Genomic DNA, 25,755 nt, shown 5'->3' with positions numbered 1-25,755 from the left:
TAAAATCCTATACCACCAGTACAAATTCTGTTATATTCCTTTACAATCAATTTTCCTTGATACGATCACTCACACTTCATACATTCAAGGATTGCTCACAGTCTAGAGAAAAAGTATCTTGAACAGACCTATTCACATTTTCAGCTCCAACTATTCACTTCTGAATTCTTCCTGCCAGCAAATAAAGTGTTTTGACTAGTGCTTTTGCTTACCCCGACTTCAGAGAAAAAAAAACAAATCCTTTAAGAGTCAACTCAGGTTTGTCTGCCTTTTCAGATCAAGCCAGCCCATAATGATGTCCTTTCCTGTGAACTCCAACATCCTTTACTTTTTGATATCAACTTAGTCATTAATGGTATTCAGGCTTTTTACCATTGTTTTAATGCTGTTGCGCACTTTCATCTCATATGAAACTAAAATCTTGCCCTGCTTGTGTATGATCTCCCCAACTCTACCCATAAACGGAGGCTAGCAGGAACTATGGCTTTGGCATATTAGCATTTCCCTCATCACTGGGTGGTAAAAGACTCTGTTAAACAACTGAATCGATTTTCCGGCTGCTGCTGTGATCACTACACCGCGTAAATCTGCCCCGCACTGCAAGGCTCCCAGCTTTACAGTCACAACCCACAGCAGCTCAGCTTGGCCTTCTGAGTGCAAAAAAAAATCGGTCACAGTAATATTGTGGCTTACTCCAGGACTCACTTCACTCTTCATGGCCCTACCTGTGTTATGGCCACAGTTCATAAGGTAGGGTTATCTGTGATCACTGAGCTTGCTTGCACTACTAACGCCCCTAGTTCCACCCTCCAGGGAGGAGCTCTCAAGGCAGAAAGTCTGCCCTTAGCAACAAATACTGCCATGAAATTCAACTTTTCTTGCCATCTCTCCCAATATCTGGTTGACACAGATGGTTGTCAAGAAGGAATCATTTAGGGCTCCTGGGTGGCTCAGTTGTTGCGTGTCTGCCTTCTGCTTGGGTCATGACCCCAGAGTCCTGGGATCAAGCCCTGCATCGGGCTCCTTGCTCTGCGGGAGGCCTGCTTCTCCCTCTCCCACTCTCCCTGTTTGTGTTCCCTCTCTCATTGTGTGTGTCTCTGTCAAATAAATACATAAAATCTTTAAAAAAAAAAAAAAAAAGAAGAAGAAGAAGAAGGAATCACTTATTGTCTTCTCTTTTCTGCTCCATGAGTAGGAAAAGTAGAGCAGAGACAAGTGTGAAGCTAAGATATTTAATGAGATTAGGCAGGTAAAGGCTACTAAAGTCCACAGACTCTGGCCACTTACTTCCTAGCCCTGAGATTTCCAATACCATTACCCACCAGTCACATGGAGCTATTAAGCACTGGAAACTTTAGTGGCTAGTGCAACCAAAAACAACTTTCAATTTTAATTCACTTAAATGTATAAACTGAAGCAGAGTAAAACAGTTTTTCAGAAAGCATGACTTTATTATTTTGCCAGGACTGCTTTTCACTCTGTTGAAAATTTAGCATTCAGATTGAGATGTGCAACACATATGGGACCTTAAAGATGGTAATGGGGGGGCAAAACATAAGATAGCACTTTAATAAGTCCCTTATCAATTCCATGTTAACATCATATTTGGACATAGTGGAATACATAAAATATATAACTAAAATTAATTTCATCTTTTTCTTTTTCACTTTTTCAATGTGGTGACTGGAAAATTTAAAATGTGTGCCTTGCATTCCATTTCTATTGGACACAGCTGTTCTAGCCCGTCACCTAGTATTTTATAAACATTATTTCATTTCATGTTCACCACAGATTCTTGAGGTATCATCCCTATTTTATAGATGAGGAAACTGAGGTATAGCAAGAGTGAATGGCTTGTCCAATACCTAGTAAGTGATAGAGCTGAGATTCATACTCAGATCAGACTCCCACCACAGCCCACACTGAACTGATTGGGATACTTACCTTCCTTGAATTACAAAAATATTGATTAAATATGGTCATAAATTTATTTTTTGAATACAGTCTCAATCATCTAGCCAACTATAAGTATTGAAAAAACTCAGGGAGAAGAGAAGCAAAATCCAGTCTCATTTGTTTCCAAAACAGAATCCAAACTGGGCCAGCCACGTAATAAAAGAGCAAAATGGTGAGAAATGGCTGTTAGGGTCACAGAGGAACCAAAACTCAAATGAGGCTTAGGTTTAAATATTCCCGGGGTACCTGGGTGACTCAGTTGGTTAAAAATCTGCCTTTGGCTCAGGTCATGATCCCAGGGTCGTGGGATCGAGCCCTGTCAGGCTCCTTACTCCATGGGGAGCCCGCTTCTCCCTCTCCCTCTACCTGCGGCTCCCCCTGCTTGTGTACTCTCTCTCTCTCTCTCCCCCTCTCTGGCAAACCAACAAACAAATAAATAACTATTTCCCAAAGTACTATGTCATGAACAAGTACCAAAACAATGACTACAAATTACTCATTTCTCACAGTCTCTTCATTTCATTCCTGAAGGAATTCTTCCAAGTAATTCAAAGTCTTGGTCAATTGGCCTTCATCAAAATAACAGGCAGAATACAGGGATACTTTTTGAAGGTGAAGAATTGCTCCACAGGAGGCTAATTATTTGAAGCTTGAATTTACACTCGCTGCACATTAATTTCTGCACCTTATCAGACTCTCAAATTGCCTTTAGAAAATAATAGTGACAGTGACATCCAACCAGATTCCCTGATGCTGCTCTAGAGACCCGTTAACATCACGAAGGGGAATATGATTCTGTCACCCATTTTGTGAATCTAAATATTTTCTACAACTATTAAAAGGTAAGAGTAAGACTAACAGATGAGACTGGCTGTATAAGTCATCATGTTATTAGAGGTGCTGATTCTCTAGGTTTATTTCCTGAGTAAATAATATGCTTTATTAGTATAATAGTATCTGACACTCTATACCTGGGCTCTATGAATTATTGGTCAGACTAATAAACTCAAAGAAACCCCATCTGAACTTTTTTCCCCAACTACACACACACACACACACACACACACACACACACGTTCATTTTCTGTATATCTTTGCATATATGTGTGTGTTTGCTTGTATAGGTTGCACTTTGCGTTAGGACAAAAATACCTTTAGGGAATGAATGAGATGTACTGTTTGAAATCAGGTTAGATGTCACTTTAGAGAGTGACAGCAGGTGAGACCAGAACTTTCTTGTCTGTGCAAGCTCTATCCAGATTGTAAAACAGAAGAAGCTGCTCTCTTTCGAGTAGATAGAAATGAGCTCTCCTCTTGAAATCGGAAGTATACCTACCCAGATGCCTGGTCTGTGTCCCTTCACCAAACCGGCCCTGCAGCTGATGAGCCGTCAGTTAAAGTGTAAGTCAAACATATAGTAAAGGTGCATTCTCTCACAAGAGTTATTTGCATTTTTATAAGAAACCCTTCAAGTCTGAAAAGATTTATGCCACTCAGGAATAAATAGGTTACAGGGTAAGTTTCCCAGGCAGGTATTGCGGAGAAAATAAAAAGCAGTCCACGTCCTCCGATGTTGCCATTTTGCCCGCACTACACCAATCTCGGTCTTACAAGTACTTCTTTGCTGGAAATTCACATCTAAGTTCGACCCTTCAACCAGCTTTCCCTCCTGTTTTCCTTCTTTCGCTCCTTCAACAAATATTTATGGAGAATGCCAAATATTTAGTACCTACACCAGGCCCATGTAAATACGGATCTTTTAGATATGGGCTTAGATGGGGGATGTAAGCATAAGGAATAGTCAGTCGGCAAACGTGAAGCCCTTCAGAAATAATGGCAGAGACAGAAAACCGGATGCCCGCACAAGTCCTGTCGGAGAAGGGACGTAACAGTAGAATCTTTCAGCTCTCTTTGAAGCCGCTGCTGCTTGTTTTGCTCCTAGAGCTTTCTCCAGCTGCTGTCACATCTGTCTGAGCTCACAGCAAGCTTGGCTGGTATCTGCTATGTCAACTCCTGCTGGAACCTGGCACCTCTACTCTTCTATCAGCCCAGATCATCATCATGACCACCCAGGCTGACCTCGGTCCCAGCCAGCGGCTCTCATTGTAGACTCCCTGTGAGAGGCACACCTCGCGCGACAGACAGTCACAAACGACTCCCCGCGGCTCTGGGAAGAGCTGCTAAGCGCAGTCATATTTTATCAAAGCCTTTGATCTCGGGTTTGATCTTTGCCGAGATCTGTGACACAAACAGATCTCGACTCACATAGCAACTGGTGCTTACTAACTCAGTTCCCCCTTTTTATTTTGAGCACCCTACCGCCTATATATGAATGTTGTCTAACAGGATCCAGGGTTAAAGGAAGTAAGGTAAAAATAGGCGCTCTGTAATAAAGAACATTTTTTTCATTCACCGTATTGGCTCATTTCAGAGCCCCATGCTTGTGCAAGGCTTTTTATTTGTTCTTGCCTGGAGGGCATCAGAAGGTCATTTTCTGTCTGTTTCTTTTTTGGCTAGAAATAGGTGAGTTCTAGAAGAGCCATGAGGTTAAAATCTTTCTAACTGCTCTGCATATTAATTCTATTATGTAAATGCGTAACATGTTAAACATGGATCATGAGTAACTGAATTACACTTCAGCAAGAAATGGCAAAAAATAGTCCTGTTTTTCTTGTAATTTCAACAGCTCTTTTAAAAAAAAAAAAAAGTCATGATTTGGGGCTCAGTGGGTTAAAGCTTCTGCCTTGGGCTCAGGTCATGATCTCAGGGTCCTGGGATCAAGCCCCGCATTGGGCTCTCTGCTCAGCAGGGAGCCTGCTTCCTCCTCTCTCTCTGCCTGCCTCTCTGCCTCCTTGTGATCTCTCTCTGTCAAATAAATAAAATCTTTTAAAAAATAAATAAATGAGGCATGATTAAAGGAAAATTTGAACTAATTGTAGACAAAAGAATTCTGAAAACCCAGGAAAAGTGAAAGAAGTCAGGCATATTGAACGGGATGACAAAAAGGAAATCATTTAGAGCTTGAACACCTGACAGGGCAAGGACTGTGAACTGGATTCTTTAGGGAACAGGAAGCCCCTGTGGGATTTAAGAGTAAGAATGGAAATGCCAGACCCTCAGAAAGAATCATTGGAACAGTGGCAGCGGTCAGAAACAGTACAGATGCACTGCTTACAAGTGAAGCGGTTCTGGGAAGAAAGTCATTCAGGTAAAGGCTAGGGCAGCAGTGGAGGGAGAGAGAAAAAAGCTACAAATAAAAAGTGAAGCGGCGAGATTTGGCAATCGATGCAACAAGGAAAGGGCAAAGACGTATAAAGCTATCGCTGAGGTTGGGGGTTTGGATGTCAGAAAGACTAAAACTCGAAGCTGCTGCCGCCTGTGAAATACTATTAAGGAGATAATGACAGGGGGAAAGACAAGAACAAGGAAAAAAAAAAAAATAACATCTTATCCTCGCTCCTTCCCGACATCACCAGATTGACCATCCCCAGGACTTCAGAGGCACATCAAAAACAGACCAGAAAGCATTCTGAATTCAAGAAATGTAGTTTCAGATACATGAGAAAAATGCCACCCCACCATGATGAGAACAAAAACAAGCACATTGCCCAATGAGCCGGGGCAGGAGATCGTAAGTTAAAGATTTAGCCACCGATGGACTCAGCGTATCCGTTTTTTTATTTTGCAGTAAAATATGAGCCATAAAGAAGAATTAGGAAGAGGAGGAACATGGCGTTAAAGACAGCTCTGGTCTAAAAATTCGGTAACTTGGGATTTAATGTCCACCTGTGGATCCCCTTGACAATACCTCCCCTGGTTTTCTTCCTGCCTCTGTGTCTGTTCCTACTCAGTCTTTATTCCTGGCTGTTCTCTCTGCCCCAAATCCGAATTTTGGAGGGGCCCAGAACCTAGCTTGCAGTTCTCTTTTCTATCTGTTCTCCTTCCCTGAGAGACTCTACCTTGTTCCAGGGCTTCCAATACCCTCAGTACATAGACGATTCCCAAATTTCTCTCTATAGTCCTGACCTCCTCATTCAGCTCCAGACATATAAGCTAACAGCACGACAGCCCACTGAAAATCCCTATGGAGATATGCCACACGCATCGTTTCAATTTCTTTCCCAATCCATGTGTTCCTTCCCCAGTGTACCCATCTCAGCATACCAGCATCCCCAGCAGCCCAGACAACCAAGCAAAAAACTGAGCGACAACCTCATTCTTCTCTTTGCCTCACGTTGATATTCAAAATAAATCACAACCCTGCTCTTCTTTCAAACCCACATCTTCCACTCTTATCACCACCATTCACTTGACCATAGACTTGAGCAACACAGGGGCGAGAGGCACCAGCCCCCACCCCCACAGCTGGAAATTCACGTATAATTTTCAACTCCACCCCAAAATGTAACTCCTAATAGCCTACTACTGACTGGAAGCCTTACTGAGAACATAAACAGTTGACCGACACATATTTAGTTTGTCATTGTACTCTTACAGTAAACTAAGCTAGAGTAAAGAACATGTTAAGAAAATCATAAGAAAAAATACATTTGCAGTATTGTAGTGTATTTATTTTTTTTTAAATCTGTCCATCAGTAGACTCATGGGGTTCAAACCCATGTTGTTCAAAGGTCAATTGTGATAACCTACTAGGTGATCCTCCCTCTGCCGGGATGGTATTTCAGAAATATATGTCAGCTCTTACTCTCATGCCTTGTGTATGTGTACACAGACTTGCTCTGTGTAACAGGCAATAAATATAAGTATAAATATAAATATATTCCCACAGTGAAAAACAAACCAGTCATCAAAACCTGAAAAGCCTCAGTGATCTGGCCCTTGCCACCACTCCTACTTCACCTGGTTACTCACTACCCTCCAGAGACACAGGCTTTATCTCTGTTTCTCCTGCTTGGCCAACCTCAGTCTTTACACTGGCGGTTCCTCTGTTTAAACAGTGTTCTCCCTTACATATCTTGGTAAGCCTGGCTTCTCCTTTTCATTCAGATCTCAATTTGTCACCACCTCAAGTAGAATTCCTTGAACACCAACTCTCAAGGGGCCCACAGTCACTCTGTCAGATTCTACTGTTTCCTCATCTTTTTGGCTCTCACAACTCTGAAATCTTGCTCTTTTTTTTTCCTCTCTTAACTCTTAAACGTGCTCCCGTGAGAAGATGGTTCTTTTTGTGTTTCATGTGTTCACCAGTCCATCCCCAGCTCCTAAAAAAGTGCTGAGAACATAGTAGATACCCAATAAATATTTGTTACTTAATCAGTCTGGGCCTGTTTCTTCATTGGTAATATAAAAGGGCTTTATTGGATGACCTTCGAATTTCTTTCCAGCGCCATCATTTATTTTAAATTCAAAGGAGGATGTAATAGGAAAAGTTTAATAGATAGACTCTGAGATTAATACAATGTAGATATTTAATAGGTGTTTGCTAAACAAATAAAATTATTCCCAAGCTGTTCCTTTATATGTATGCAAAGATAAAATTGCCAGAGACTCTGACATACTGCTTCTCTGTGTGCAAAGGGACGGTTTGATTTGCTTCCCATTAATCTAATCTCTTCTAATTCTCCTGAGTAAATGCCACCATGGGCAAAACCTCACAAACACCAGACGATGGGCGCTGACCCCCAGCTGGTACGCAACAGCGTTGCTACGTTCCTGTTCTGATTGGTCCTTATCCATGCCATATGGCTATGGAATATATTGACTCTTCTCCAGTCCAAGGCTTTATGTAAGCATGTCAATGCCCAGCACTTTCAAACAAGGGTCTTGGTTAAGGACTCCCAGTTAATATTGTAGGCAACAATGAACTCTAAGCCAATTTGCTATTCTAAACCAAGGACCAGAAAGAGTGCACGCAGAATGTTGGTCATATTTGTTTACAGCATACTCAACAGTAGAATCAATAAAGAGCCTTCCCAAAAGTTTTTGTGTGATTCCTCATAGATTGTTTTGGAGTTTGTGTGCTTTGTTTTATTTTTTTGTTTTGTTTTGTTTTGCATTCTTCTGAATTGAATTTTGATGAGTCTTTTTTTTTTCTCCTAGAAATACTTTTCCCAGTTATTACACATTCAGTGTTGTAACGTGTATTTGTCAGAGCCGCAGTGGAGAAGCACTTGAGAAAGTGATTTAAAGATGTTATTGCTGCCATTTGTTTATGAGTTTCCTGAGGAAAGCCTGTGCGTCATATGGATTTCTGCCATATCAAGAATTACTTTGTCTTTAAAAAGTTCAAATGCTGTAGCTGCATCATGGACCACTTTTTGTGATCTGTTCTCAGTCTCCTTGAAAGATATTGGAAATAAATAAAATCTAATTAGAACAACAAAAAAAAAAAACAGAGCAATACTTAGGCTCAGCTTTTTCAGTACAGCAATGAATCAGCTTTATAATTATTTTAAAGTGTCAGAACAATTTGTCTTCATTTTATTACAATAACTTCACAATTAGTGCTCATTGGCCACTCTTCACCTCTTTAAAATTTCATCATAAGTAAAAACTCTGTTTCATAATGAAATTTCTACTTAAATATCTGGATTTATTAAAGTTAAATAGAAAATGGATATTTAAAATAATAGAAGCTGTTCAATTTTTTTTAAGGAAGCTTAACATTTTTAAGTTTTCAATATTCTCTTTCTTTTCAACCCTGAAAAATACTGAAAATATTTTCAAAATCACTTATAATTCATAAGGTTGGTTTTTTTTTTAATGTTATTTCCTGATGAACACAAATGACACAATAAAGACTAAACCATAATACAATAACAGGTTGTGAGTTTTTTGGAAAAAGAACTTGTGGTCTGTATTCCCCAGAGTACAGGGTAACTTACAAAGGATAGGCACTCAATTTAAATGAAAGTATGAAATTCACAATACTCTTTATTTTTGCGTGGGCAAGCAAAAATCAATGAGACTGTTTTGATTAGCTTTTTCCAGCCATGACCATTCAAGAGACATTGGCCAGACAAATCTACTTCCCTAATGGGTATTCATATTCAAGTCGCTAGAAATGTTTCTGTTTCTAGGCAGCAACAACTTCAGAAACATCAGAAACAAATCATGGTGAGACCAAAAACTCAGAGGCAGATGAGATTCATTGATTCACAGTTCGATCTTAAAAAAAAAAAAAAAAAAAACTTTCCTTAGTTTAGAAAAGTAACCTATCAGGGGCACCTGGGTAGCTCAGACAGTTAAGCAACCACCTTCGCACAAGTCATGATGTCCAGGTCCTGGGATCAAGCCCCGTATCCAGCTTCAGCAGGAAGTCTGCTTCTCTCTCTCTCTCTCTCTTTCTCTCTCTCTTTCTCTCAAATAAATAAAAACCTAAACAAAAATTAAAAAGTAACTTATCAGGAACCCCCTGAATTGGCCAGTTTCCCCAGGATCTTCTGTAGTTTAAGTTAGCATCAAACTAGACTTCTCAGACCTCTTCAGACAAATATTGACTCCCTGCCCAATAATGGCTCCTCTGTCATGAAACATCAGCAAAAGCTATACAAAGTTCTTGTTTTCTGCTTCAAATTAAAAAACAAAAAAACAAAAACAAAAACAAAAACAAAAAAACACATGTCTCTGATGATAATGAAGTGTTGTTTGTTTTGGTTTGGTTTTTTACTAGTTTTGCTATTGCTTCCTCATATAAAGTCTGTTTCGAGCAAATGAAAAAGTACTTTGTCACCCTTGAATCATTTTTATTAAGCTCACCAATCAAATAGGCATCTCTAAAGCACATAAAAAGAAATCTTTGGTCTCATGTTTTATTATTTTTTTGTCTCATATTTTAATGTTATTAAGGTGATAAAGATAGGAGATATTAATTGTTCCCAACAAGAACGTTCTGGAATACTCTTTGTTCAATTTCAAGCACCTCATTACTAGATATTTGCAGACTTCTATAAATAGAAGTCAGAAGGGCTGAAGGCTAACGTGATTTATGCACATGAAAAGGTCAAAAGAACATCAGGGAAGGCATACAATTAATCCTCATTAATCTGGCCACAGATTATTCAAAATCAGGGCTTTGTGGAAATCAGGTAAAACCTGGATTTTTACATAGTCTAGGCATGAATGATTATACATTAAATGATGATCAAGGGTTACTGAGTATGGTTAAGATGGATAATTTTTAAAAGGCGAGATAGTCTATTCTGGATAATTTGGGGACAGAATAATAAATTAGTTGTGTCTTGGAACATTTATTCCTCAATTTTGCACACACAAAAACAAAACAAACAAACAAACAAATAAACCCAAGAACCTATATTGTAATCACTTTACTCAGGGATGATCTGATGTCTGAAAAATTGATTAATGCTAAGCACATTCAAAATTGGCCAATGCAAAAAACATAACACTAAGGTTTACGCTTACAATTAAGAAGATTTTCAAAATAATTGAAATAGATCATACGCACACACATAATAACAGGTTAATATCCAAAATACATAAAGAATTCACACAACTCAATAGCAAAAAAAAAAAAAAAAAAAAAAAAAAAACTAACAAACCACAAATAATATAAAAAAAGGCAAAGGACCTGAATAGACATTTCTCCAAAGACATGCAAATAGTCAATAGGACTATGAAAAGGTGCTCAAAGTCACTAATCATCAGAGAAATGCAAATCAAAACCACAATGAAATATCATCTCACATCTGTTAAGAAAACTTTAAAAAACAAAGGTTAGCAAATGTTACAAGGATATGGAGAAAAGGAAACCTTTGTATACTATTGGTGGGAATGTAAATCAGTGGAGCTACTATAAAAAACGGTATGGAAGTTCCTTAAAAACTTAAAAATTGAATTACCAGTATATATCCTGAATTGAAATCAAAATCTCAAATAAATATATGCACTTCCATGTTCACTGAAGCATTATTCACAATAGTGAAAATGTAGAAACAACCTAAATGTCCGTGAACAGACACATGAAGAAAGAAAGTGCTATATACATAAAATGAAACACCATTCGGTCTCAAAAAAAGAAGGAAATCCTACCACTGGCAACAACAGGCATGGACATTGTGCAACAGTGAAGTAAGCCAGACACAGAAGACAAATACTGCATGAATTTACTTACATGTAGAATCTAAAATAGTCAAACACATAGAAGTAGAAAGTAGAACGTTGGCTGCCAGTGTCTGAGAGGAAGGGGAATTAGGGAGATGTTGATCCAAGTGTATAAATTTCCAGATATGCAAAATAAATAAGTTTTAAAGTTCTACTGGACAACATAGAGCATATTACTAATAATATTGTATTACAAAATTAAAAATTTGCTAAGAGGGTAGATAGATCTTATGTTCAGTCCTCTTACCACCAATGAAAACAAAAAAACCAAGGGGTATGAAAGGAAACACTGGACTTGACAGATAAGTTCATGACCTTGATAGTGATGAGAGTTTCATAGGTGTAGACTTATCTCCAAACATATCAAGTTGTGTACACTCAATATCTACAAACTTTTGTATGTCAATCCTATTTTAATAGAGTACTTAAAAATAAAATAAATAAAATAAGAAGAAGAAATTGGAGTCATAATCAGATGACTGCTTGGGGAAAATATGGTTAGAATAAAGGCAAGGCTGTGTTTCCTTTAAGTAGGATAATTTGACCCAAATTGTAGAGAAAGGTTACAATTAGTTCCATCTATTAGGCGTTGATTCTGGTTAACATTAGTAAGGGCATTTTCTTGCCTTGGCCCTAGATATTAAGATGCATAGTTTACTTACAGATCATATCATCACATATTCAAATCACACAACCAGCAATAGTATGTTTTTTTTTTGTTTTTTTTTTGTTTTCTTTGTGTGTTTTTTTTTGTTGTTGTTTTTTATTTATTTGACAGAGAGAAATCACAAGTAGATGGAGAGGCAGGCAGAGAGGGGGGGGAGCAGGCTCCCTGCCGAGCAGAGAGCCCGACGAGGGACTCGATCCCAGGACCCTGAGATCATGACCCGAGCCAAAGACAGCAGCTTAACCCACTGAGCCACCCAGGCGCCCCACCAGCAATGGTATGTTTTAAGCAATAAAGTTCTCCCTCTTTAAGCATGATCAATGATTTCAGTGGCATAATATATGGTTTCCTACCACACAGCTATAAATAGGTTTAAATAAGACTTTAAAGTAGTGATTACTTAAGTTTTAAGAAGGAAGAATAAAAATGGATATATTTTGGTTTTCATGATGCAATATCTTTGTACCCTGATACTGAGTAATTAAATAATTTACTCTTTCGATTCTACTACATGCTAAGTACTGTGCTAGGCACTGGGAATTTTATGGTAAACCTGCAGGGACTTTGCCTTCATAGAGCATTCTGCACTTCATAGTGGAATAACATAGACTGCATTTTTAAAAACAGTATCTCTTTGAGTTTCCTCCAATTAGTGAATTTCTCGGACTATCTGGTATAGCTCATGTGGTTAGTTACACATGCAAGTCTCATAAAGTCAGTGAGAACTCCCAAGGAAATGGAAATTGTATAATGTGATTCAGTATGTGGGTGCTTAAAGAACATGTAAATTAATTGTCTACTTGATTATTTTCCTGCTATATGGGAGAAAAATTGCCCACTGATTACATATTGCCAATAGCAGAAAGTTATTTGAAATGGACATTTGTTGTTTTTCACCATGCTTTTGAGCCCAAATACTGATGAGACTACTGCTATGAAATTATAATAAAAGTCAATAGGAAAATAAAAATTTATATTTAATTTCTACTTCACAAATCTCTCAAATATATACCTAATACAAAAACACATTGCAAAAGTAGTCTTAATGGTTAAAAAAAGAAAAAAGAAAGAAAGGGTAGCAAAAAACTAATTTAAAAAGGAAAAAACCAAAATAATGGAAGAATCAAGAAAAGGCAAACTCGGTTATAAGTCACTAGGACAAGAAGACCTGATCTCAATTCACTTTCACCAACATTTGCTGGGCTCCCCCAGGTGCACGGCAGTGTGCTAGTTTGGAAGAAAATACCAAGATAAGTAAGAAATAGCTGTGCTCCCCACAGTTGCACAATTTTGTGGGGATTTATTTTCTTCTCGTTCTAATTTCTCTAACTCAGGATGCATAAAGGGTATGATTCTAAATGAATATCCGGCCCTCCCCGTATATTACTGGATTGTCTGAGAGTTAATGAGAGGTTTAAGAGGAGAAATTAAAACACTCACAAGAGCCCTCCATTGGTCAGACCCCCTTGCACAGTGATTGAGCTTTTCTGTTGCATTTTCATGGCAATATCTCTCTGGGTTGTTTGTGAGTTTGTCTCATCAGTAAGAAGAATCTCATTGTGCCACCCACCAAGCACGCACTTGCTAATCACTGTTAATTGCCTACAATTGAGATCAGCAGACTGTTCACTGAGTACAGTGATGGGCACTTAACTTATCGGCACAGAGGTTTCCTGTGTGCCCATTTCCACTAATGGATCGTTTGTCCTCAGAATTGGAAGTCTCAGCATCAATCACATAAACCAGACTCAGTAGGCAGAAGTGCTCACCTTCCTCTTCACCTCCAGGAGGAGGGCAAGACAGAGAGGTGCTTACATCTGGCCAGAAGGTACACAGCTTTTGTGGAGAGCCAAATCCGTTTGCTCCACTGGTAGAGCTCAAAATAAGGAACTCCTAGAGAGGCAAAATATTCTGAAACAGAGATGATGATGATGATAAGAGGCAGAAAATTTCGCTGTCATCTCTGTTTTCAGACTCCCTGCCAACACGCCACAGCACTACACGAAAAGTTAAAGAATGCCTCCAGAGATTACCGAAGTGGCGATCTTCTTCCTAACTTCCTCAAAAGCTGCTTCCTTCTAAGGGGCTACCATCCACTGTCCATATGGAGACAAAGTCACAGTGATCGGAGACTAACCTCTGACAGCATATGAATCTGATGCACAAGGAATTAGGAAACAATGCTTTCCATCACCAATCATTGGGCCCATATGTCTTCCTCCACAGGTCAGAAGGGATACAATTAAACCTATGTTTGATGTGATTTACATTTCCTTCTAGTTGTAGCATATATGTCTCAATACTGAGGATTAATGCTCCTTAAAGAGGGGCATTTCCCTGGAGTTTGTTAGATCTCCAGCATACAGTAAGCAGGATAACCTTACCCCTTACATTCCCAAGCCATTCTTCCTTCACCTCCCAAGAGCACTATTTATCGTTAAAGCTTCTCGTTTTAGGTTATTAAGAAAAAATTGCTCTGACCCTTGTTAAAATGGAAAGGAAGATTTTATTCAACACTATTGTGATAGATCTCAAGATTCTTATAGTTGAGGAGAGACATCAGGCTTAATTCTGAATACACCAAAACAGCTGAAGATTTACGACCAATGGGGGTGTCAGTCGATAGAAAATGACTAAGGGGAGACATGGAGAGTAGGTAGACTCTTACTAAACTGACCTAATGGGATAATTGATGAAGGCAGGCCAGGATAACCAGGGATCAAGGGAGGGCAGGTTCTCACTAAACTGACTTAATAGGATTCATCCTAAAAGTGGATTCAGCAGAGCGAAGGGAGGGCCCAAGGATGAGGTCTAGTCTAAGGAAGGAAGGAAAGAAGGAATGCTCACAGGAACCTGCCAAATGTTTGGTCAAGGAGAAAACCTTCATCAAGTGGAGGCAGTGACCCTAATAATAGGCTACCCTCTGTTTAGAGGTTACAAGGGTTAAAAACAGATTTCTTAAAATAAGTATTTTATTGGAGCTTCCAAAATCAACCAGCCAGCTAGGAAAAAAAGAAGCCCCGCTCAAATCGACTTGAGTTTCGGTTTACAAAAGATAATTTAGATTTGTAGGTTATGTATTTTTAATAATGCTTCTCCCTTCCATCCCCAACTCAACCTGCTTTGACCTCCACAGGTATTTCCCTCGACTTTCAAGTCTTCCAACTATCCCCTGTGCCTCCTTGTCCCTTCCTTGATTTTCACCATCTTTGTTTCACCTCCTAAACTCTTCCATCTGCACCTACCTTACCTCAAGCATTTAGGTTTGATTTTATATCAGCTTATAGAAATTCCTGGATTCAGTCTAGTTATTATATTGTGGGTCTGATTATCATTGTCCCTTCCGAATTTTATCCCTTGTCCTTAGGTAAGCGAATAAGGAGATTTTCTAAACCTTCCATCTATTTTCATCGAGATCAAGTGCACCGATATCATCGTTAGGATGTGAGTCTTCCGTTTCCTTGATTGGAAACAGCTGTGAGCTTTGAAACCATGGGTACTCTCGCATGGTCATGGAGACTGTGGAAAAGAACAAGAAATCCTTTATAAAATGAGGGTGTAGGATCTAGGATCTACGAAATTCTTGTAGAGAGCAGGCCTTATGAGAGTTTTTGCATTGTTCTCTCTGGCCTCAGATTCATAAAATACCAATTTGTGTCAGGTAATTTTAATAATCAATTAATGCCTTTTTTAATGTCTTCATTGCTTTCATCTCCACAGCCACAATATCCCATCTGATTCTTTTCCACACTCTAAGCACCTGAACTTGAGTATGAAACGTACCAAAATGGTATTGTAGTATACATCTATTATAATATTAACCAGTGACATTCTCGTCCTGGAAATTATCCACTCAAACTCTTTGTGAACTTTTATCTTGTGTTGCCTGATACTTTCTTCTTGATTTGCAGGTTCTTTATACTTTAAGCTATTAATCCTTTTTCATTCACATACTTTAAAAATATATTCTTCAATTGTTTCTTAATGTTTATATTCAATACCTATTGTTAAACAGAAGAAATCTTTAATGTTACTGTAATCAAACCTATTACTCTTCCTCTATTTGTGATTAATCCATTTGTTTCTTATTTAAAAAAATAATCTCTCCCACCAAAAAATAAATAAAGAATAATAATTTAAAATTTAAAAATCTCTCCTAGACTCAAGGTCATAATGATATCCTGAATTTTGTTCTATTGGTTATATAACATTTCCTTTTACATATAGGTTTTTAGTCAACTTTGACATTAATGATGCAAGGATGCAAGGATGAAGTCTATTTCCCAATAGCATTTGTTAAATAATCATTTTTCTATTAGTTATGAATCCACCTCTACTGTATATGTAAATATATATATATATAAGTATTTGATATATACGTGTATACACATACACACACACACAAACACATACACGATCTATCTATCTGGTAAAATAATACCTTATTATTTGGTCAGGTAAGTCCTCTCTTTACTTTTGTGGGTATGAAGGGTATTGCCTATTGACTGATATTTAGCTCTCCATGAATTTTAGTATTACTTTGTTCAATTCTCAAAAATATCACATTGGAATTTCTAATAGAGTTTCAATATGCTTATAGATTAGGTAGGGAAGAATTAACATCTTTACAATGTTAAGCTTTCTCATTCACATTTCTCATTCTATTGTCTTCAAATAGCAGAAATAGGAGACAATACCCCATATGCACCCCCAAAAATCTTTAGATAATGACAAAATGATCTAGTTAGCTTTTATGTAAATGCTAGATACTTGAATAAAGACTTATTTGGAGGAAATTAGGATTTATTCCAATTAGTTTTTCATTTATAAGGCAAAAAGTAGTGAGTTGCTCAGGCCTAGTCAAAGTAGTTTGTCGTGACTTGTTTCCAATACACTGGGAGACAAGGAAGCTGCATCATAAAGTTCTTACTTCATCAATCAATATAACTATTGGAGATGATTTCTGGATTGCCTTTTAACTCTAAATGTGACAATTTTGTAGTCTGTAAAGTTTTCTAATTTTGTAAAATTTCTAAATGTCAGAAGTTTTGCTATAATTTACACAGTCTTCCTTATTGCATAAAAGTTACTTCTATTATTTTTTTTTCAAATTTCTTAAAAGTGCTTTGATTCTTTATGGGTTATTTTATTTTTTTTAAGATTTTATTTTATTTTATTTGACAGAGAGAGAGAGATCACAAGTCACTGTTCCTCTCTGCTTCTGGGCCAGCTCTATATTCACTCACATCACTCATCAAAGTGCTCAAGAGGAGCAAAACTCAGATGGAGCTCAGGGCACTGACCACACGGATTGTCCTCCAGACAGTGACATGGGTTAATTGGTTGAACAGCGCTGATTATTTCTTTTGAGTATATTTCTTCTAATAGCAGTTAATCTCTTGAGTTGTACAAGGTTCCAGTCCACATTTCTAAACTATTTCCAAATCAGCATAGTAAGAACTTTCCAAACATTCTCGGCCAAATATTCTAAACTTACCATATTATCCTGATAACTTTTTCCATGAAAAAAATAAATGAGGGCCTAACTTGGCCCCACTAATCTTTTGACGGTTTTTAGTAAATGCCATTTTCCACTCATAGTGCCCCAAATTATCCCTTTAATAATCTCTCTCAGAGTCTTACCCAAATTTAATGATAAAAACCTACCCCTGTCAACATCAGGCATGTATACATAGGCTCTCCCCCTGATTCTTAGTTTCTTCTCATCATATTTTATTGTAATTTTCCATGTATCTGTGACTGAAGGCAAGCGTTGTATCCAAGGGACAGTGCCTGACACACGAAGTACTTGTTGAATGAGAAAGTGAAAACAAAACAAAACAAAACAAAACCCCTCACTCATTTATAGCAATTAAAATTGAAGGCATTCACAAGATTTTAGATAACCAGTGTGGTGGAAAGACTAGTCTAACGTAGTACCCATGATTTCTACCTTCTGGTATTTATACCTTAAGGTAAGTGGAATCTGTGATTATGTCTAACCAAGTGAATACATCAAAGGCAATGGGGTATATTTGTTTACAAGCGTACAACTATATTACATAATATTGTAATGCCCATCTTGTGAGGAGACTCCCCCCTTCCTTAACAGTTCTAAGGAACTAAGAAATCATGCAGGGTAGACCTACATGCCAAGAAACTGAGGGTAGCTCCTTATCAACAGTCAACAAGAAACTGAGGCCCCCAAGCCAATAACCACTAAATATTGAACATTACCAATACCGTGTGAGCTTGGAAGCAAATCCTTCCCCAATCAAACCTCAAATGAAATCTCACCAGTTGACCCCTTGACTTAAGTTTTAGAAGGGACTCAGATAAGCTGTGTTTTGACTTTTAAGTCACAGAAACTATATATCCAAATCATCCAGGAAGCTTTGTAATTACATACATGTACCAACCTCAACCCTCAGAGTACTTTGAAAGAAGCCCCCAGGGGATTCTGATGTTTACCACTTGGGGAAAACTCCTGACCTAAACTAACAGCCAGTTTTATTATAAAAATTAAAAATGAAACTATGTACGAGTAGTACATTTCTCATTATCACAGTGCTAATGACTACCAGTCAGGACACTTTTCCCCTTTCACACTAATACCTTTATACATACCCTGTGTACTGACTACTCTGTTCACAAATACATGAAGGGTCTCACACCTTTCAATTTAAATAAATAAATAAATAAATAAAGTGGGGGAATACTTTGTTACACCTTCTCTGTATTTCTATTCTGCTCACTCTTTTCAAAGTTCTAGCCCTGTAACTGCCTTTTTACCACTCACTCCCATGTTCTATGACTTTTGATCTTAGTAAATCCATTCACTAAAATACCTATAACCTCTTAGGATCCACAAGATAGCATACTCACCTTGTTCTTTTTCTTCTATTATGGTGGCACAGCCCTAAGTGATAATAAAGGACGGATGCAAAGATAAAGAACAAAGATTACTGCCCTAATTGGGAGGGAGACAAACCATAAGTGACTCTTAATCTCACAAAACAAACTGAGGGTTGCTGAGGGGAGGAGGGTTGGGAGAGGGTGGTGGGGTTATGGACATTGGGGAGGGTATGTGCTATGGTGAGTGCTGCGAAGTGTATAAACCTGGCGATTCACAGACCTGTACCCCTGGGGATAAAAATATATGTTTATAAAAAATAAAAAATTAAAAAAATAAAAATAAAAATAAAAATAATAAAAAAATACATTATATGTTTATAAAAAAATTTTTACATCTAAAAAAAAAAAAGATTACTGCCTTAGACCTCCCTTGGTTTTGGATGGTTTATGCAACAGAATACCACTGAAGGGGGCAGGAACTACCATCAACCCCAGGGTCCCAACTTAATAGTTGACTTTACTACCCAGTCCCCTTTTCTCCTAGTAAATAGAGAAAACTCTGTTTTACATTCTCAGACTCACCGAAGAGGAAGTGGGCCAGAAGCTATTTCTTAAGAAACTATAAATACTATAGAAATAAAACTTTGGAAAGCTTGAGCTAAGGACAAGGATTTGGAAAGTCTCTTTCCCAACAAGCCAAGCTTCTTATTTTCCTATCTTGAAGCATCTTTGTGGTCTGAGGCCTGTAGCAAGGAGAGGGAAGAATAGTTCGGTCATACCTGGCAGCCTACAGAACCCACGTAAAGACAGTATTCCTGTTGATACAACATCTTCCTTTGGCTAAAAAGGTAGTCTCTTATTTAAGTGGTAAGAAGTTGTTGATTTTGGTTTGGTAATATTATATTAATTAGAAGGGAGGGAGTCAATCAATTAGAATTGATTCATTCTAATTAATTAATTAATTAGAAGGGAGGGAGTCAATCAAATCTAAGACGGTAACCAGACCCTCTTAGAGCCAGGCAGGAACCAAGAGCAAAAGCATCGCCTAATGAATAAGGTGATCTGAACGAATATAAAGGGCAGAAAAGATTCTCGTTCTAGTACTGTCAAAGCAGAGTATTCAAGGTATGCTTTATTCTTAACCAGCTGTGCATTCAGTCTTTGCTTTTCCCTGAAGACTGCAAGTGGTGTTGAAGTATGCCTATCAGTATTCCACTAACGGACACATGTCTCCATATTTTTGCTATTTTGTTCACATTTATCATAAGAATCTTGGTCTCCTAGCCCCATCTGCGACCTCTTGGTCTTGATTCCAGAACCACCGTTCTTATCAGAGATTATAGATTTTGAGTGCATCTAGGTCAGCCCTGCTTATCATATAATATCCTTGCCTCTGGCATGCACCTGCCTTTCTTGTAAAACAATCTTTTCTCTACCTTCCTTAGGTCCCTTTTACATGGCTCCATTTTTAAACAATTCATGCTTTGCATGTTAAATCCAACTTACCAATGCAACTCATACCCTTCAGTGAACACTCTGTAAAAAGCCTCTTTCTTATCCTGAAGCAAGAGGCTCAGAAGTTACACTGACAAAAGTTTCTGGTCCGTCGGTGTCTGTGGCTGCAGTGATGCATTCTTCACCGAACCTATCTGATATCTGTTCTTTCAGCTATTCTGAAAGAGAGAAGCTATTCTATCAACAAACAGGGCAGTCTGTGTCCTCCTGGCTATCCCCAGACTGAACTATATTTCCACTAATTAAATTGTGCTCCTTCATTTGCAGAACCAGAGCTTGAACTTGAGAGGGTTCCTTCTAAACTTATAATCACCCTTTCCCTATAAATCCACTCAAAGCTGACCTCAAAACTATAATTTCCCTCTTGGGTCTCTGAATTCTTTCTTCCCTGAATTCATTTTGGTTTCTCTCTTTGTCCCAAGGTTTATATGTACTGCAAAGTTTTGATGGGACCCAAGTTTGTCTCTAAAAGGATCCCTCCAGGAATGCCTGGGTGGCTTAGTGGGTTAAGCATCTGCCTATGGCTCAGGTCAGGATCCCAGGGTTCTGGGATCGAGTCCCACATAGGGGCTCCTTTCTTGGTTGGGAGCTTGCTTCTCTCTCTGTCTGCCACTCCCTCTGCTTGTACGTTCACACGTGCTCTCTCTCTCTCCCTCTCTCTCTCTGACAAATAAGTAAGATCTTAAAAATAAATTTAAAAATTTTTAAATTAAGTAAAAGGATCCCTCCAATATAACATCAACTTTCTCAAGATATTTCTGATTTTTCTTTCATATGATCGCTTGGAAAGATTTCCAACTCCCCTCTGTCTTTCCATTTTTGCTGGGAAAAGAGAACTGCTTTCTACCACTGGTAGCTTAAAAAATAATAATTTCTTTTTTAAACCGCCATGTATAACAATTTACAACATACTTTTAGAACAGCGTAACAGAGTAAATATATTTTCTTTCAGATTAAATAATTAAAATAATCTTCTTCCAATAAATGAAAAGTAAGTAATATACAATTTCCATTTCAAATTAGGTCATTTAACAAGTCAAAGCCTGCTGATCCAAGACCATGGGTACCGTAAAGAATAAACTACCTACTGATGAAGCCAGCACAATAGTGGTGAGCACTGCCCACTGACCCAGCATCTGCTGAAAAAAACACAGGAGAATGTGAGAGAACAGAAGAGTTTGCATCCCCTGATTCCCCTTCTCTGCCCTTCAGGGGATCCCAGGAGTCACATCATTGATAGCATTTCCATCAAGTTGAGATTCTCCTGTTCGTGAATGTGGCGTACAGGGGGAAAGTTAGAGAGCTGCACCTAATAGCAAAACAAATCCAATTACGTTCCAGTGATTTTAATGCCTTTCCAAGATTGAAGTGGCTCACTAAACCTCAGACTGTAAAGATCCAGGAAGCATGTTTATTTATTTATACCATGCCTCCCTCCAAATAGGATTTGAGGCAGCTCAGTGAGCATGTTAATAATGCTTATTCTCAAGGCCCCATTTACCGTGTTGTGCTGAAGTAGATACCATTACCTCTGTTTGCTCTTAGAAAATCTGACTTTTGGGAGGGGTTTTTTTGTAGAACTTTCTGAAATTCAGAAGAGACCTTGAGGACTGTTTCCTCTACTCTTGCCGGATTGTGAGCATGGGAATGAAAGCACCCAAACACTGGGGATAGCCCCTCAGGAGGCAGGGCAAAGATGAACATACGGGGTTTGAGGATCCCCAGCTAAGTACTGATACAAAGAGGTCTGTGCCCACAGGAGGCCCCCCCCTGAAAATGGAACGTTGAGAATTTCTGAATGTGTTCCTGACACCAGAGAATGATGCTTGTTATGGTTATTAAAAATATTCTTCTTGGGGCGCCTGGGTGGCTCAGTGGGTTAAAGCCTCTGCCTTCAGCTCAGGTCATGATCCCAGGGTCCTGGGATCGAGCCCCACGTTGGGCTCTCTGCTCCGCGGGGAGCCTCTTCCTTCCTTCTCTCTCTCTGCCTGCCTCTCTGCCTACTTGTGATCTCTCTCTCTCTCTGTCAAATAAATAAAATCTTTAAAAAAAAATTCTTCTTAATCCAGTGATGAGGACCCTATATGGTTTGGAAGGCTCTACTGTTTAGAAATGAATTATTGGATCAAGAAGATGTGGTATATATACACAATGGAATACTATGCAGCCATCAAAAGAAATGAAATCTTGCCATTTGCGACAACATGGATGGAACTAGAGCGTATCATGCTTAGCGAAATAAGTCAAGCAGAGAAAGACAACTATCATATGATCTCCCTGATATGAGGAAGTGGTGATGCAACATGGAGGCTTAAGTGGGTAGGAGAAGAATAAATGAAACAAGATGGGATTGGGAGGGAGACAAACCATAAGTGACTCTTAATCTCACAAAACAAACTGAGGGTTGCTGGGGGGAGGGGGTTTGGGAGAAGGGGGTGGGATTATGGACATTGGGGAGGGTATGTGCTTTGGTGAGTGCTGTGAAGTGTGTAAACCTGGTGATTCACAGACCTGTACCCCTGGGGATAAAAATATATGTTTATAAAAAATAAAAAGTTAAAAAAAAAAAAAAAACAAAGTATTTCCTACTATAAGATTGTTATAATATGCCTTCATTTTATCCTACTGGTGTATTTCTTTTATACTTTTGTAAAGATGTCATGCAAACTTTAAAAAAAAAAAAAAAAAAAAAGAAATGAATTATTTCTCATGTTCCTGGATAGGAAAACCAGTCAAGAGAGAAAAGGCATTGACTGAGAGCTCAGTGGGTATCTGGTACTGTGCTTGGCATCTTTCACATGAAGTTCCAATTGATCCCCATAAAATAATCTGCTGACTGGAGCCATTGCTACTCTTCTGTGGTGGAGTTGCAGAGAGGGGGAGCTACTTTGTCAGAGCGGCAGCCCATAAGTGATGATGCTAGACATCAGGCTTCCATCTATTTGCCACCTGTAGGTGTCTTACCTTTGTGTTAAACTGATCGATAGGCAATCCAGCGCTTAGCATGCAGTAGGCACAAGACTTACATTGGCTCGCAAGAATGACACAAAATGATCAAAACAACTCATTCCATCAATACTGACTGAGGGCCTACTACGTGCCAAGTACAATGAGTCAATGTAGAATAAATTCAACCCTGGAATTGCAATTGAAATGTAAATCAGCTTTAATCTATGAAAATGAAATTCGGCCAGCAAGGAGGCCATAAATGAGCCTATTATAATCCATCGCAGAAGAGGAAGAGCGGCCAGGAAAAAGAAGGTGAAGGCATGATGAGACAATGTAATTTTTAAATTGGCTTCTGTTCTCCTGAAATACTTTTAAGGTTTTGCTACAAAATTACACAGTCATCAGGAATATGCCATTTTTAAAAGACTTCCTCACTTGGGTCAGTGCATAAATAATAATACATGTTTAAAAATGCATGACTATTCATTAAACCATCGACCACTTCCAGCCTATTGAGTACATAAGTATTTTAAAAATTACTTTAATACATATTTACCCAATAGACCAGAAAAGTTCCTTTGGAACATCATGTGCATTTTAAAAGCTGCCTGCATAAGGAGTTATCAGATCTAAACCAGAGTCTGCTGCCAGCTACATAATATGCATTTTAAAGAACAACCTAATTATGTGCTTACCCAAGAGAACAAAGTTAATACTGAGGGTCAATAATTATTACCTTCCTTTACTACCTTTTATTCTTTTCTGTCAAATAAAATAGAGAAAAAGAAGTTTATATCTATCTCTTGTCCATTTAATCTTGACAACTGTCTCAATGTCTCTCTCACCTCCACCTTCAAAAAAAACAGAGAGAGAGAAGAGAACAGAAGGAAAGAAGGGAGAAGAAAAGGTTTTGTTTGGGGGTTTTTTTGGTTTTTTGTTGTTTTTTTGTTTTTTATATTTGTTTTTTGTTTTTTTTTAAGAAAACGATGTGTAATTAAAAGTAAGTGCCTGGTTGATAGCGAATACAGAAAATCAAAAATCCATCTTTTTTTTTTAAAGATTTTATTTATTTATTTGACAGAAGAGATCTCAAGTAGGCAGAGAGGCAGACAGAGAGAGAGGAGGAAGCAGGCTCCCCGCTGAGCAGAGAGCCCGATTCAGGGCTCGATCCCAGGACCCTGGGATCATGACCTGAGCCGAAGGCAGAGGCTTAACCCACTGAGCCACCCAGGTGCCCCAAAAATCCATCTTTTAATGTGTATTATTTTCTCCATTTCTGTAATAATAGGTTAAACTATTAACCAAAATTTTCTAAACTCCCCTGCTGTCTTTTACAGAAACACAATTGCTTTTCCTCTGCCTCTTTGGTAAGACACAGTGATATAGATTTCTCTCTCACCTTGCACAAAAAGATAAAGGTCTTCTGTTATTCAGTTATGGAATCTAAAATTTCTCAGTAGAAAATCTATTCCTGTTCACAAAAAATATAGAATTAAAAGGCATATTTTTGACAAATCTACTAATTCCCTAGTTTCTCTGCTCACTATTCCTTATTGTACTACACTGTTATTAGTGACATCACCCCACCAGTGAGAGGTGCTGATGGACAAGATAGCCACCTTCACACCCTCTTTCGAGAAATGACTTTCCCCCTGAATTTCTAGGAATGTATAATCGTCCACTTAGCTTTAAAGAACACACCCAGTAGGGAAACACTACTTAGTACTTAGGTATTGGATGTCAACTGATTGTAGAACAGTGGGTCATATGTCTGTAAGTACAGATGGTTTCTATATATTACTAGTCCTAAGAGTTATTCTCTACCACTCTGGTATTTTATTTTTAAAAATCTGTTTTGAACAGAGGCTTACTTCCCCTCTTTACTACTACTCCTTCATTGCTAAATCAATTACATTCTATCTACTAAAATTAATTTGTAGAAATTTTTCACAAATTCTCTTTGAGTCTTAAGAATTGTCTACCTTCTAGATGTACTTATTTCAATCTAGAGGGATGAAATCAGGTTTACTAAAGAAGGATAAAAAGACTAAAGTCAAAGTTATTTTTTAAAATTTGTCCCAATAATTCATTATTTATTTTTCCTTCTTTTCATTTTTTAATCATTAATTCATACCTGAAGAATACCTCAGAGATTTAAAAGCTGGTGAGAGTTACCTAAATATGCTTGGTAATTTTATAGAGGAGGGGAGAACTCTTAGAAGCAGCTAAATGGACTATAAACTGAAGTAAATATATTTGCTATTTAAAGAAACAATTCTAATACCAAAAATATATATCTAAACTCCCAGACAACTGTATTAATGAACTGAGTGATTCAACTTCATAGAACTATGTTTCTTACTCTTCCATTGACAAGAATAACAAATATAATTGGAAACATTTTGTAAATATAAAGTCCTTACTGAATTGTGGGTATGGATATAGACATATAGCAAAAAAACTAAATAAAATTCGGAATCATAAAGCTACACCGTCAATGTTCTGATATAACCACCTCTTGTTACTTAGATTGGTTTTTTTCAGACATATCACTCTCTATGAGCAGTAAACTCTACTCAAGGGTCAGGTACATTTTCTCATTTTATAACAGCTGTAAAATACAGACTGAAAATTAGAAAAAAATAGAAGGAGACTTTAAAGCCTCTAGGCTGTTTGATGTGTGTATTATTTGTATAAGCCTCTGAGAAATACATCAATACTTGTTTGTT

The 25,755-nt window shown here is 38.0% G+C and overlaps 1 pseudogene across 1 annotated transcript in view; it reads right to left on the bottom strand.

Moving 5' to 3' along the window:
- Positions 1 to 13,333: 13,333 nt before the first annotated feature.
- Positions 13,334 to 25,755, bottom strand: part of LOC309863920 (large ribosomal subunit protein uL22 pseudogene) — a 63,824-nt pseudogene continuing 51,402 nt past the window's right edge. Inside the window, exons 2-3 of the transcript in view lie at positions 15,102 to 15,226; positions 13,334 to 13,600 (exon numbers count right to left, since the gene is read on the bottom strand). The product of the transcript in view is annotated as a large ribosomal subunit protein uL22 pseudogene (transcript). The remainder of the gene's footprint in view (positions 13,601 to 15,101; positions 15,227 to 25,755) is intronic.

Source organism: Mustela nivalis, assembly GCF_964662115.1.
Source record: "Mustela nivalis genome assembly, chromosome: 4".
Classification (NCBI taxonomy): Eukaryota; Metazoa; Chordata; class Mammalia; order Carnivora; family Mustelidae; genus Mustela; species Mustela nivalis.
This window is presented reverse-complemented; position numbering and strand designations above follow the sequence as displayed.